The following is a 16,137-nucleotide window of genomic DNA, read 5'->3' as shown; positions in this document are numbered from 1 at the left end:
GTAGGGAAACTATTAACTATATAATATATTATTTGTGGAAAACTGACTCTCCTTATTGTGTAGGACAGAATTTTGGGTGGGCCTTCATGATATCTGTCCCCTATTATTCACTCCCTTATGTAATTCTCTTCCACTTGAGTGTGGGTGGGAATTGTAACTTGCTTCTAACCAAAGAATTTAACAAAGGTGATGGGATGTCATCTCTGTCTTACATAAAACTGTAGCTTCTGTCTTATTAGCAGATCTTCTCCCTTGCTGGCATTGATGAAGCAAGCTTCAGTGATATTCATTGCCATATGTAGAGGCCCATATGTCAAGAAAATGAGGGCAGCCTCTGACTAACAGCCAACAAGGAATCGAGGCCCTCAAAACAACAAGCCACAAGGATATGAATCCTGTTAATAACCATGTGAGTTTGAAAGCAAATCTTTTCCCAGTTGAGCCTTGAGTTGAGACCACAGTCTTGACTGTAGCATTGTGAAGGACCCTGAATCAGAGGAACAAACTAGGCTGTGCCAGTGTCCTGACTCAGAGAAACTGTGAGATAATAAATATGTATTGTTTTAAGTAGTTAAATTTCTGATAATTTGTCAATTAGCAATATATTAGTAATGACTCATACAACTATGACCAAAAAAAAGAAAAAAATGTTTCCTACCTCACAAAATAAGCAGAAATAAATTTCCATACATTTAAAACCCAATCATGAAAAATAAAACAAAAGTTCTTAACCACTAGAATAAAATAGCAAACCTATGACCTCAGGGTAGGAAAAGATTAATTTAAACACAGAAAGCACAACTCATAAAGTGCTGATAAATTTTGAATGGCAAAATGTATCATAAATAAATATGAAGCACAGTGTTGGAGAATATATTTGAAACATATAACAGAACTCCAACATATCAATAAAAAAATCTTCAAACAAGAAAATGACCAAATACATGACCAAGCAATTCATAGAAGAGGAAATCAGAATGACCAAGAAATATAAGAATGTATACTCAAAATCACTAAAAATTAAGTAAATACAAATTAAAACCGAATTATATACTCACACTCATCAGATGGCAGAATAATTAAAAATTAAACAATAGTTAGCACCAATGATAATATAGTGAACTAGGAACTTTCACTCACTTCTTGATGGAAGTGTAATTAACACAATCCTTTTGATATGCAATTGGGAAATATCTAGTGAAATTAAAATTGCATATAATTAACATCTGAGTGTTTTCATTTCTGGTCATATATAGTAGAGAATCTCATACATCCATAAAAGGAGACATATATAAAGATAGCGATTTTACTCTTTTTTCAAAGAATGAAAAAACATACAAACTGCTAGAAACTCAGTTGAACCAGGAAAGAGAGCCTGGTTGTGAGAAGTCAGGAGTAGCCAATTAAAGAAACAAGCCAAAATAAAAGAGTTTAGCCTTTAATCACTTACTGTGATGGTATATAAACCAGAAAAAGTGCTGACTATCTTGTTCCATTTTCTCCCAAGGAACACATGCTCACCCAGGATTAGGTAGATCAGTGGGGTCAGGCAATCTCATTGTTGAGAGAGCCCTGAACAAAAGGCTCCATAAACCCAGTTTCATAAGCCCAGGGCCAGAAGGGAGAAAAAGGGTTAGGGATGGAAAAGTACTAGGCAGTGAGTCAGAGTGGGAAAAAAGTATCTTCCACTTTCTCCCCTCCTTCCCAATAAGGAGTCCTTGGCAGAGGCACCTGAATGCTTCAGGTAAAGAGACCTAGGAATGAAGGCATGAGGCTAGTAGTGCAAACACGTGAAGAGCATGACCAGCCAGAAGAGCCTGAGTCCTAGACTGTAACTCCCCTTGGAGACTGCGATGAACTGGCTGGGCCTCAAGTCTGGTGTGAGGAGGGCAGATTTCCCCCTTGAAGCTTGCCAAGTAAAGCCTTTGCAATAGCCTATACTTGGGCATGAAAAAACAAATCACAGATTGGTTTTTAACCAAAACCTTATCTCCTCAAACACATAAAGCAGTAGGAATATGGGTAACTTAAAAACAAAACAAAAGCTAAACTAATATATTCAATAAAATGAAATTCTCTACAACAATTAAAATTGAACTATAACTGCATGTATAAAAACAGATTTCTAGGACATAATTTTTGAGAGTAAAAACAAATTGTACAAATATGGACAGTATGATGTCATATGTGTAAATTCAAAATTATAAAACACACATATTTAATGAAGGGAGGGAGGGAGACAAAGAGGGAAGAGATATGGGAACATATGTATATGTATAACTGATTCACTCTGTTATAAAGCAGAAACTAACACACCATTGTAAAGCAATTATACCCCAATAAAGATGTTAAAAAAAATTTTTTTTCATTTGAATTCCCCATCCCACTTGTCTTCTTTTTTTTCTTACACTCAGTCACATTTTATCAAGTTTGGTTATAAACTCATAAGTCAAAATAGCAGAGAAAGAAAAATATATGTAAAATATAGTTGTATAAAATAAAAATATAGCCTAGAGTTATTTTTGAAAGGTTATGAAAAATCATTTATTCAGTATTATTTTTGATGACCTTTACTGATATATATATTTGAATATATAAGATCTAATTGAGCAGAACTTTGGTTTTCTTCTAGTTATGTATTACCTATTACTCCTTTTACCATTCTTATGTCACAGAAATTATAAAGGTAGTTTGGTAAATCAGAGGCTCCCTGGGCATGGGTGACACTGTTCTTGGAGAGTCATGAGATTCATTGACTTTGTGCTTTCAAACTCTTTGACAGGAGAATTCTTTCTCTAACATCCTGACCAGGATACTGTAGGATAGAATCAGATAACTAACTGATTTGGAATTAACGGTGCACAGTAAAAAATGATGCACAATGACTATCTTTTTAAAAGGAATTGCTTTACCTCCCAAGTTATTTCCAAGCTGGGAGTAAACCTGGGGAAGTTCTTCCAGTCCCCTTCCAACCAGTTCTCTCCCTCCCTGTTGCAAGTTCTAAGGAACACTACTTCTGATCATATTCCAATTGCCAACTGAACATTCCCAGAAGTCTTAAAGTAAGGGACAAGATGAAGTAAAGCTATCAAAGAGTATATATTTTTCTAACTAATTCTTTCAGAGTTACTTTGTTGATACAGAAGCAGATACAACTATATATTCTTTTTTTATTATCATAAAATAAACATAACATAAAATTTACCATTTTAACCGTTGTTAAGTGTATCGTTCAATGTCATTGTCTTAGCCCATTGGACTGCTTTAACAAAATACCATAAACTGAGTGACTTATAAACACAAAACATTTATGTCTCACAGTTCTGGAGGCTGGGAAGTCTAAGATCAAGGTACTGGCAGATTCAGTGTCTGGTGAGAGCCCGCTTCTTTCTTCATAGTTAGCCATCTTCTCTCTGTGTCCTCACATGGTAGAAGGATGAGGGAGTTTTCTAGGGTCTCTTTTATAAAGCACTAATCCCATTCATCAGTACTCTACCGTCTTGGCCTAAACACCTCCCAGAGGCCTTACCTCTAAATACCATCATATTTAGGCATTAGGTTTCAGCATATGAATTTTAGGGGCACACAAACATTCAGTCTATAGCAAGCATTAAGTAAGTACACTCACACTGTGCAACCATCACCACTATCCATCTCTAGAATTTTCAGCATCCCAAATGTTGAAATTCTGGACCGGACAAACAATAGCTTCCCTTTCCTATCTCTTCTCAGCCCCTGGTAACAACTTTATGTTCTACGTTATGTCTCAATGTATTTGACTATGGTAGGTACCTCATAGAAGTGGAATCATAATATATTTGTCCTTTGCGTCTGGCTTATTTCACTTAGCATAATGTCTTCAAGTTACATCCATGTTTTAGCATATGTCAGAATTTCATTCCTTTTTAAGGCTGAATACTATTGCATTGTAAGTATATACCATATTTTGTTTATCCATTTATCTGTCAAAGAATTTTGGATTGTTTCCACCTTTTTCCTACTGTTAATAATACTACTATGGACACAGGTGTACAAATATCTCATTGAGACTCTTCTTTCAGTTCTTTTGAGTATGTACCCAGAAGTGGAATTGCTGGATCAAATTGTAATTCTGTGTTGAATTTTTAAAAGAATAGCCATACTGTTTTCCATAGCAGCTGCACCATTTTATGTTCCTACCAGCTGTGCACAAATGTTGCTGTTACTCCATTACCTCACTAACACTTGTTATTTTCTGTTGTCATCCCAATGGATGTGAAGTGGTATCTCATTGTTGTTTTGATTTGCATTTCTCTAATGAATAGGGATGCTGAGCATCTTTGCATGTACTTATGGCCATTTGTATGTATCCTTTGGAGAAACGTCGATTCAAGTCCTTTGCCTGTTTTTGAATCAGGTTGTTTTTTTGTTGTTGAGCTTTAGGAGTTCTGTATACTCTGGATATTAACCCCTTATTAGGTATATGTTATGCAAACATTTCTTCCTATTTCATAGTTTGCCTTTCACTCCATTAATAATAGTCTTCTTTGGTGCACAGTTTTTAATTTAATCTATTTTAACTTCTGTTGCCTGTGTTTTTGGTGTCATCCAAGAAATCAAATCTAATGACATAAAGATTTTCTCCTGTGTTCTTTTCTAAGAGTTTTATAGTTTTAGTGCTAACACTTAGGTCTTTGATTCGTTTTGAGTTAATTTTTGCATATGGGATAAGGAAACAGTCCAACTTCTTTTTTTTTTTGCATGTAGATATTCAATTTGCCTAACACCATTTGTTGAAAAGATGGTTCTTTCCCAATTGAATAGTATTGGCATCCTCATCCAGGATCATTTGATCACGTATACAAGGGTTTATTTCTGGGTTCTCTATTGTATTCCATTGGTCTATATGTCTTTATGCCAGTACCACACTGTTTTGATTAGTGTAGCTTTGTAGATAATTTAGAAGCCAGGAATTATGACCCCTGTGATTTTGTTTTTCAAGATGGCTATTCGGGGGTTCCCTGAGATTCCATGTAAATTTTACAATGGGTTGGGGGAGGAACCAAGATGGCGGAGTAGAAGGACGTGCTCTCACTCCCTCTTGTGAAAACATCAGAATCACAACTAGCTGCTGGACAATCATCGACAGGAAGACACTGAAACTCACTGAAAAAGATACCCCACATCCGAAGATAAAGGAGAAGCCACAATGAGACAGTAGGAGGGGTGCAATCACAGTAAAATCAAATCCCATAACTGCTGGGTGGGTGACTCACAGACTGGAGAACACTTATACCACAGAAATCCACCCACTGGAGTGAAGGGTCTGAGCCCCACATCAGGCTTCCGAACCTGGTGATCTGGCAAAGGGAGGAGGAATTCCTAGACAATCAGACTTTTAATCCTAGTGGTAATTGATTGCAGGACTTCGACAGGACTGGGGGAGACAGAGAGTCCACTCTTGGAGGGCACACACAAAGTAGCGTGCGCATCGGGACCCAGGGGAAGGAGCAGTGACCCTAGGGGAGACTGAACCAGACCTACCTGCTAGTGCTGCAGGGTCTCCTGCAGAGGCGGGGGTGGCTGTGGCTTACCATGGGGACAAGGACACTGGTAGCAGAAGTTCTGGGAAGTACTCCTTGGCATGAACCCTCCCAGAGTCTGTCATTAGCCTCACCAAAGAGCCCAGGTGGGCTCCAGTGTTGGGTTGCCTCAGGCCAAACAACCAACAGGGAGGGAACCCAGCCCTACCCATCAACAGTCAAGCTGGTTAAAGTTTTACTGCGCTCTGCCCAACAGAGCAACAGTCAGCTCTACCTAGCACCAGTCCCTCCCATCAGGAAACTCACACAAGCCTCTTAGATAGCCTCATCGACCAGAGGGCAGACAGCAGAAGAAAGAAGAACTACAATTCTGCAGGCTGTGGAACAAAAACCACATTCATAGAAAGATAGACAAGATGAAAAGGCAGAGGGCTATGTACCAGATGAAGGAACAAGATAAAACCCCAGAAAAACAACTAAATGAAGTGGAGATAGGCAACTTTCCAGAAAAAGAATTCAGAATAATGATAGTGAAGATGATCCAGGACCTCGGAAAAAGAATGGAGGCAAAGATCGAGAAGATGCAAGAAATGTTTAACAAAGACCTAGAAGAATTAAAGAACAAACAAACGGAGATGAAAAATACAATAACTGAAATGAAACAATAGCAGAATAACTGAGGCAGAAGAACAGATAAGTGACCTGGAAGACAGAATGGTGGAATTCACTGCTGCAGAATAGAATAAAGAAAAAAGGATGAAAAGAAATGAAGACAGCCTAAGAGACATCTGGGACAACAAGAAACACAGCAACATTCACGTAATAGGGGTCCCAGAAGGAGAAGAGAGAGAGAAAGGACCCGAGAAAATATTTGAAGAGATTATAGTCGAAAACGTCCCTAACACGGGAAAGGAAATAGCTACCCAAGTACAGGAAGTGCAGAGAGTCCCAGGCAGGATAATCCCAAGGAGAAACACACCGAGACACATAGTAATCAAATGGGCAAAACTTAAAGACAAAGAAAAATTATTGAAAGCACCAAGGGAAAAATGACAAATAACATACAAGGGAACTCCCATAAGGTTAACAGCTGATTTCTCAGCAGAAACTCTACAAGCCAGAGGGGAGTGGTATGATATACTTAAAGTGATGAAAGGGAAGAACCTACAACCAAGATTACTCTACCTGGCAAGGATCTCATTCAGATTCGATGGAGAAATAAAAAGCTTTACGGAAAAGCAAAAGCTAAGAGAATTCAGCACCACCAAACCAGCTCTACAGAAAATGCTAAAGTAACTTCTCTAAGTGGGATACACAAGAGAAGAAAAGGACTTTCAAAAACAAACCCATAACAATTAAGAAAATGTTCATAGGAACATACATATCGATAATTACCTTAAACAGGAATGGATTAAATGCTCCAACCAAAAGACACAGGCTTGCTGAATGGATACAAAAACAAGACCCATATATATGCTGTCTACAAGAGACCCACTTCAGACCTAGGGACACATACAGACTGAAAGTGAAGGGATGGAAAAAGATATTCCATTCAAATGGAAATCAAAAGAAAGTTGGACTAGCAATACTCATATCAGATAAAATAGACTTTAAAATAAAGAATGTTACAAGAGACAAGGAAGAACACTACATAATGATCAAGGGATCAATCCAAGAAGAAGATATAACAATTATAAATATATATGCACCCAACATAGGAGCACCTCAATACATAAGGCAACTGCTAACAGCTCTAAAAGAGGAAATCGACTGTAACACAATAATAGTGGGGAACTTTAACACCTCACTTACACCAATGGACAGATCATCCAAAATGAAAATAAGGAAACAGAAGCTTTAAATGACACAATAGGCCAGATAGATGTATTTGATATTTATAGGACATTCCATCCAAAAACAGCAGATTACTCTTTCTTCTCAAGTGTGCACGGAACATTCTCCAGGATAGATCACATCTTGGGTCACAAATCAAGCTTCAGTAAATTTAAGAAAATTGAAATCATATCAAGCATCTATTCTGACCACAACGCCATGAGATTAGAAATGAATTACAGGGAAAAAAACGTAAAATACACAAACACATAGAGGCTAAACAATACGTTACTAAATAACCAAGAGATCACTGACAATGACAAATGACAAATGACAATGGAAACACAACGATCCAAAACCTATGGGATGCAGCCAAAGCAGTTCTAAGAGGGAAGTATATAGCTATACAAGCCTACCTCAAGAAACAAGAGAAATCTCAAATAAACAAACTAACCGTACACCTAAAGGAACTAGAGAAAGAAGAAGAAACAAAACCCAAAGTTAGCAGAAGGAAAGAAATCATCAAAATCAGAGCAGAAATAAATGAAATAGAAACAAAGAAAAAATAGCAAAGATCAATAAAACTAAAAGCTGCTTCCTTGAGAAGACAAACAAAATTGATAAACCATTAGCCAGACTCATCAAAAAAAAGAGGGAGAGGACTCAAATCAATAAAATTAGAAATGAATAATGAGAAGTTACAACAGACACTGCAGAAATATGAAGCATCTTAAGAGACTACTACAAGCAACTGTATGCCAATAAAATGGACAACCTGGAAGAAATGGACAAATTCTTACAAAGGTATAAACTTCCAAGACTGAAACAGGAAGAAACAGAAAATATGAACAGACAAATCAGAAGTAATGAAATTGAAATGCTGATTAAAAATCTTCCAACAAACAAAAGAGTAGGACCAGATGGCTTCACAGGTGAATTCTTTCAAACATTTAGAGAAGAGCTAACACCCATCCTTCTCAAACTCTTCCCAAAAATTTCAGATGAAGGAACACTCACAAACTCATTCTATGAGGCCACCATCACCCTGATACCAAAACCAGACAAAGATACTACAAAACAAGAAAATTACAGACCAATATCACTGATGAATATAGATGCAAACATCATCAACAAAATACTAGCAAACAGAATCCAACAACACATTAAAAGGATCATGCACCATGATCAAGTGGGATTTATCCCAGGGATGCAAGGTTTCTTTAACATAACACAAATCAATCAATGTGATACACCATATTAACAAATTGAAGATAAAAACCATATGATCATTTCAATAAATGCAGAAAATGCTTTTGACAAAATTCGACACCCATTTATGATAAAAGCTCTCCAGAAAGTGGGCATAGAGGGAACCTACCTCAACATAATAAAGGCCATATATGACAAACCCACAGCCAACATCATTCTGAATGGTGAAACATTGAAAGCATTTCCTCTAAGATCAGGAACAAGACAAGGATGTCCACTCTCACCACTATTATTCAACATAGTTTTGGAAGTCCTAGCCACGGCAATGAGAGAAGAAAAAGAAATAAAAGGAATACAAATTGGAAAAGAAGGAGTAAAACTGTCACAGTTTGCAGATGACAGGATACTATATACAGAGAATCCTTAAAATGCCACCTAGAAAACTACTAAAAAACTACTAGAGCTAATCAATGAATTTGGTAAAGTTGCAGGATACAAAATTAACTCACCAAAATTTCTCGAATTCCTATAAACTAATGATGAAAAATCTGAAAGAGAAATTAAGAAAACACTCCCATTTACCATTGCAACAAAAAGAATAAAATACCTAGGAATAAACCTATCTAGGGAGACAAAAGACCTGAATTCAGAAAACTATAAGACACTGATGAAAGAAATTAAAGATACCAACAGATGGAGAGATATACCATGTTCTTGGATTGGAAGAATCAATATTGTGAAAATGACTATACTACCCAAAGCAATCTACAGATTCAATGCAATCCCTACCAAATTACCAATGGCATTTTTTAGGGGGCTAGAACAGATAATCTTAAAATTTGTATGGAGACAAAAAAGACCCCAAATAGCCAAAGCAGTCTTAAGGGAGAAAAACGGAGCTGGAGGAATCAGACTCCCTGACTTCAGACTATACTACAAAGCTACAGTAATCAAGACAATATGGTACTGGCACAAAAACAGAAACATAGATCAGTGAAACAAGATAGAAAGTCCAGAGATAAACCCACGCGCCTATGGTCTACTAATCTATGAAAAAGGCACAAGGATATACAATGGAGAAAAGACAGTCTCTTCAATAAGTGGTGCTGGGAAAACTGGACAGCTACATGTAAAAGAATGAAATTAGAACACTCCCTAACACCATATCCAAAAATAAACTCAAAATGGATTCGAGACCTAAATATAAGACTGGACAGTATAAAACTCTTAGAGGAAAACATAGGAAGAACACTCTTTGACATAAATCACAGCACGATCTTTTTTGATCCACCTCCTAGAGTAATGGAAATAAAAACAAAAATAAACAAATGGGACCTAATGAAACTTAAAAGCTTTTGCACAGCAAATGAAACTACAGACAAGACAAAAACACAACCCTCAGAATGGGAGGAAATATTTGCAAACGAATCAACGGACAAAGAATTAATCTCCAAAATATATAAACAGCTCATGCAGCTCAATATTAAAGAAACAAACAACCCAATCCTAACATCAGATTGCCCTAACAGAATGTCACAGAAACTAAAATGAGGATTGGCCCAAAATGGAATCATACCATAAACTTGTTTATTGCTCTAAAAATTGGTGACTGTTGCTGCATTAGCATATTCATTTATTTAAGAAACATTTATTGTGCACTGAATTTTTCATGATAACAAGACAAAATCGCAAAAGTGGGACTTTATAGACATGTATTCATCCATCAATTTATTCATATTAACTGATTCATTAAGAAAATTAATTGAGCTTCTTTCTATATGCTTAAGACTGTGCTTCTTAGAATTAATTATGTTATAATTAGGCAGTAATATGTACAGTAGAAATTAACATAGAAATATCCTTAAAAATTAAGAAAGCCAAACTTTTTTGTTGCTGAACAATTGTTTTTGCTGAACAATTTTCACCTGAAATGCAGATTCAATTCCAGAACAGATGTTCCTCCTGAAGCTTCTGTAGGTAAGCTCTCCAAGAGCTTTCTTCTTTCATTGTTGCTTATTATTTGGATTAGCTTACTTTTGATGTGGGAAGTACTATCAAAGTCAACTATCCCCACCCAGGATCCATTTTCAATGGTCTGCTGCTTGATTCATTCGATTTAGGCGATTAGAACCCTGAATAAAAAAGGATAAGAAAAACAACCAAGTGGTTTTTGACTGGCAAATGATAACAGATAACATACAATGTGTGTTCGTAAGAACTTTCGATGAACAGTAATTAGTGTTATTAAATAAAGCAATTATAAATTTGTTGAGTCGTTAAAATGGAAAAATATAGTTATATGTATTATGAGACATATGATAGTATGGAAAAGAGCACACACTTTTAACTAGAGCTGATTTGGGGCTATAAACTGCACAAATAAGAGCTGAAGGGTAAGGTGGGGTTTGGGTTGAAATCAAAACTTAGAGACTGTAATTATTCTTTAAGGTCTCTGTACCAGTTGTCTCAAAATGAAACCACTCCCCAGAGCTGGCAGAATCAATCCAGACTGTAGTGGATGGACTCTGATTAGTGAGTGAAATCTCCCCATCCACTGGGGACTAGAATTCGCAAAGGGTGAAACTTACCAGACGTGCAGCTGAATCTTGGAAGGTCAAATCCCTACTTCTTCCCATTCCTCTTTACCTCTCCCCACCACTTTTCCACTAATGGATTGGTTGGAATTGGCTCTTTGGTAACCCATCAGGGCTCTCATCTCTCTTCATAGGCCATTGAAGCCAGTCCCCTTTACACACTTTTCTTCTAGCCTCATCACCGCTCTGATCTGTGGTATCTCCTCCCAACACTTGCCCAAATTTCCCCATGAAGCTTACCTTCATGTTTTCAGACTTATCAAGAGCTAAGCACACAATTCTTTCACTGATCCTCAGCAATGAGAAGACGGGCGGAGGGGGTGGTGCTACCATAGGCACAGTGTCTTTAAAATCCTCAGAATTGCTGATCATCTCCCAAGTGCTTCTAAAATTGCACATTTTATTTTGTAGGCGTGGAGCTTCTCAGTTATGGTTTTTTTTCATTACAGAATTCAATGATCTAAAAGTTTAATATGATGAAAAAAGTTTTATATACAATGCATTTAAAGATATAAGTACATACCTGACAAAAATTAAGATCTGTTCTGCAAATTTTTTGTATGTTGAATGAAATATGATTCAATGAGGAGTCAATATCATAGCAATGTAGATTTTCAATAATAGTGATAGTAATAATAATAGTAATAATAATAAATAACACTAGTTAAGTGCTTTACTATGTAGCAGCCAATGTTCAAAGAACTCTATACTAATACATCTAGTCCCTCAGGTCACTTGCACAGATATTTTATAAACATGAGGACAGGTCCTTTGATTGTAAATATACAATCTAAAGTAATGATTGGTATACTTATAGAATCAATACCTTGCATAAACATTATGGATGTCTTTTCAGTTTGATATTTATCAGGGAAGAACTGACAATCTTTTTCATACAGTTTTGTCTTAGAATCAATTTTGCATCTATTAGTTACACAGCTGTTTTCTTTACACTTATAAACTCTATTTATACCAGTAATATCTGTAGAACACCTGAAAATAGGACAGTTAGTCTTTGAAGCAACCTAACCATTAACAGTTTTTGAAAATCTTAAGTGCTTCTATCCACAATGATCCTTATATAAAGGTTTTTATTCTGATTTGTGTACTATACACATAATATTCTGACAGCAAAGTTCAGGGGTTTCTACCAGAGCAGTTATCTATTTTTCAAGAAATTTTAAATGGGACCTGCAGATATGTACAATGAGTTTTCTGCTTATATTAAAGCTGCTGCTGTCTTGCGTAGACTCAAATGGCTGGAGGTAGTTCTTTTTCAAACATTTCTCCTGGTGGCTTTGAGACAGTAAATGGACTGTAGTCATCTGGAGGAGAGAACTTGTAAACCCATTTACTCTCAATATCACCTTAGCTTAAAGATAGATGTGTCCTTAGAGAAGTATTCCTCTAGAGAATGGGTGTGTCGCAACCACAAGTGTTGTGACTATTGAGGAATATTGCTATTCAAAAGAATTTGTGGCTGGAAACAAAGAGTGAGGTGTTGCCAAGGTCAGCAGATCATAGAGTAAAAAATGGTGGGAGCATTGTAGACATATGCTTTATTGCATGAAACTGGCCACAGGTGGCAGTGATTACAATACATATTCTGGGATGCAAATATATCCAATTTTTAAAATGTGTTTCCAGTTCAAATTCAGGAAGTGATAACTAGATTTCATTCAATCATTTAGGGGGTTTCCTAAACATGTCTATGTTTCTCTTGCCCCCAAGCTCAGGGAACATATGGTGCTATCTATATTAAGAACCATGATGAATATTCTGTAGCAGAGACTAGGCATTTAGGGGGAAAATGATGTAAACAAAGGTAATCAATGTAATATTCTTTAAAATAGGTGTCCTGAAACTGATGCGATAGGGGCCTTCCTTGAAATCATGTATCTTTCAGCTTGTACATTAGTGCTCAGCCCCAGTAGGGCTTCTAACATTGATGGCACCTAATTTTAAACCAATCCTCAAACTATTCTGCTATCTTCATCTCAGAACCCAGAGGATTGTCTATTAACTGTGATGTTAGATTGGTATTTCAAAGTGAACCTTAAATCCCAAGAAATTCCTGTTTGGTTCTTTGAAACTGGTTGATTTCCTACTCAGCCAGCATTTGCCACTTCTTCTTACCCACTTTCCCCCATCTTTTTGTAATGTAAGTAATTTTGATCTCCTAGCATGTAACACAAACCTTTACACAGAGCACAAACTTCAGTGCAAATGAATTCTGGCAGCTGTGGTAGAGAGGTGAAAAATATGTCAACTTGGCTACCAAATGTCCTTGAAGTTATGTATATTTTACATGGACAACCAGCTACTTTAAGATATATTTTTCTAACAAAACAGAAAAGCACTGTTTTGTGATATAGCATCTGTTACCTGCATTGGCACAAAAGTGAATAAATGGCTTTTGAAAGAAATCAACTAAGGAAAACAAGAAGTTACAGCCTGAAGTAATTTAAGACAATTTAAATAGTCATGCCTTGTTGCTTCAATTTTCTTTGACTTAGTGCTGTAGAAAGGCTCATCATCATTGTACTCATCAAACACTCCCCAGAGGAGATGGGCCCACTCATGGACAAACACTCTTCCTGTGGGAAAATATTTCAAATACATTATCATAATTCAAGTGACCAAATTTATCTCAAATATTTTTAAAGGCCTTTTTTTCCTATTACAATTATTTGGATTTTAAATGACTGATATTGTTTAAAATTTCTTTATATTACATGGCATTACAGTATACTATAAAGTGTATTTTTTAGTCCACAGCATGTTAAATCAACAAAACATTTCTAGAGCATTTTCTATGGCCCAAATACCCTGGGCTTTGGGTATCTGTAGCTATATAGTAGGGGAGACTGACATAAACAACATAATTAGACTGCGAACCTCCTTCAGTTCAGGAAATGTAATATTTTTCTTTGTATCATTTGTCCTTCCATACATCCACCCAATTTTTCAATTATTATCTTATTCATTCAACATTTATTGCCTCTTCTTAGCTGTGTATCCTTGGACAAGTTTCTTAACCTCTCTATGCCTCAATTTCATATCTGTAAAATGCATTCTCATTGAGGATGAAATTGTCTCCAAAGTGGCAAAAATTGGTACCTGGGGTTAATAAATCTTAGTAATTACAATGGTGTGTGTATCTCTTAAGCTCAATACCTGGCAACATAAGTAGATATATAGTACATGCGAGGTATTAAAATGTCATGGGAGGCATTCAGAAAAAAAAGTCTAAAAAGGCTCCTCCAGTGGACAATAAAGAAAAAAAGATTGAGAAACACTGCTATAAAACATCAAAAATTGTGATGATGTTGAAATGAATTGACTCATTTAAAGTGCTTAGCATATAGGTAGCATTCATTATATAACAATTATTTCTATTATTAATTATATATATTTAGCACTGTACTATGTACCTGAAAATATAAAGATGAGTAATATATTGTCCTTGAGTTGGAGCTGCTTAGAGACAAAGGGATATAATTAAAACTTTTTTCCAAAGAATTCAGGGTGAATGGAGGGATATAGATAAATCAACAGATTGAGTTGCAGGAAGAAGCAATAAAGGGAAATATAAGGGGGAGTTTTTGCTTTAGCAATAATGAGTAAAAACTTTTGAGGAAATGAAGATGCAGAGAGATAGGAAATAGATTCTCTTCTGTTACAAGATATGTTTATGTAAAACAGATTAGCTCATGTGAGATCGGAAAATATAAGTATTATGCAGATTTTATATTTTGTCTTTTAGTCTTTGTTATTCAAAATGTAGTCCTTGTGGACCACATCAAGATCCCCTGGAAGCTTGTTAGATGTGAAGTATCTCAGGCTCACTCCAGACCTAGAGAATCAAAATCTGTATATTAACAAGATCCCTCCATAGTTCCTGTACACATTCAATTTTAGAGATACTGGTTTAAGTTTCCTAGGCAACGGTTACCAGAATATTGGGAGTAGAATTATAACCTTTGGTATGGAAGAAAAAGTCCTCATATCAACTACTGTAATAGGAATTTAATGGATTATAAGAAAACGTAAAGCTGCCTGCACTTGCAGCTCTCTTCTCATAGAGTTCTACTCTCAGACTTGTTTCATTCTCAGCTGATAATAGGTTGCCCTACTTCCCATGCCTGTCTTAAAAGCAGTGCCTTTGGCTTAGAATTCCTTCCATTCCCATCTACATTTTCTAAGTTCCCACCAGCCATTTTCACTTTTTAAAAAGCATTTCAACTTTATATGAGTGTATGTTGATACCTGTTGTGGCAGCAAAACTTAGAGGTTGCCAGTGTGGCCCAAATTATCTCTCTAGGTACTATTGTTATTGTTGTAATTGTTATTATTATAAGTTGAATAGGTTTTGAGGAATCTTTTTCTAATCTTATTTTTCCAGAAACCTGTTGTTTTAGGGTATAGTTTCGCAGAATGTGAGATTTTTTTCTTATGAATGCATATCTCATTATGGGAAAAACAACTGACTGGGAGGAAGAGAGGAAACAAAAATGGGAAACAGCTGAAGTGAGGGGACTGAGAAAAGAACAAGAGCTCAGTCCTCAATGGGGACATTGCCTTTAACGACTAGAGAATAATTGGCTTTAAGGTTTGGAGAAAATAATATCTTCTAACAAGTGGAGATGGGGGTAATGAAGGTAGACATGAGTTTGGAAGCAGAGAGGAAGTAGGGGCTCTGTTTTCCCAATAAAGATCCCTCTGTGGTTTATTGGGATTGAAAAGAGTAGCTAGAGATCTTGAGAAAAGTGGTAGAAGCTTTAAAACAGCTTCTATGCAGAATAAGAAGGGAGCTGAGAGAGGTGAGTTCAAACATTACTGAGTAGCTTTGAGGGCTTCAATGAGCTTTGAAAGCATATTTTTTTAAAGATACCAATTAGTTTTATAACTTTGTTTCACAATCTTGGAAATATATTAATAGGAGTCAAAAGAAACTGGCTAGAAATTCAGTTCAACTG

General features: G+C 36.2%; 1 pseudogene; it reads right to left on the bottom strand.

Moving 5' to 3' along the window:
• Nucleotides 1-16,137, bottom strand: part of LOC103069111 (calcium-activated chloride channel regulator 4-like) — a 35,743-nt pseudogene that overhangs the window by 11,714 nt on the left and 7,892 nt on the right.

Source organism: Lipotes vexillifer, unplaced genomic scaffold (assembly GCF_000442215.2).
Source record: "Lipotes vexillifer unplaced genomic scaffold, Lipotes_vexillifer_v1.1 scaffold1629, whole genome shotgun sequence".
NCBI lineage: Eukaryota > Metazoa > Chordata > Mammalia > Artiodactyla > Lipotidae > Lipotes > Lipotes vexillifer.
The sequence above is the reverse complement of the archived record's forward strand: the minus strand, read 5'-3'. Positions and strand labels throughout refer to the sequence as shown.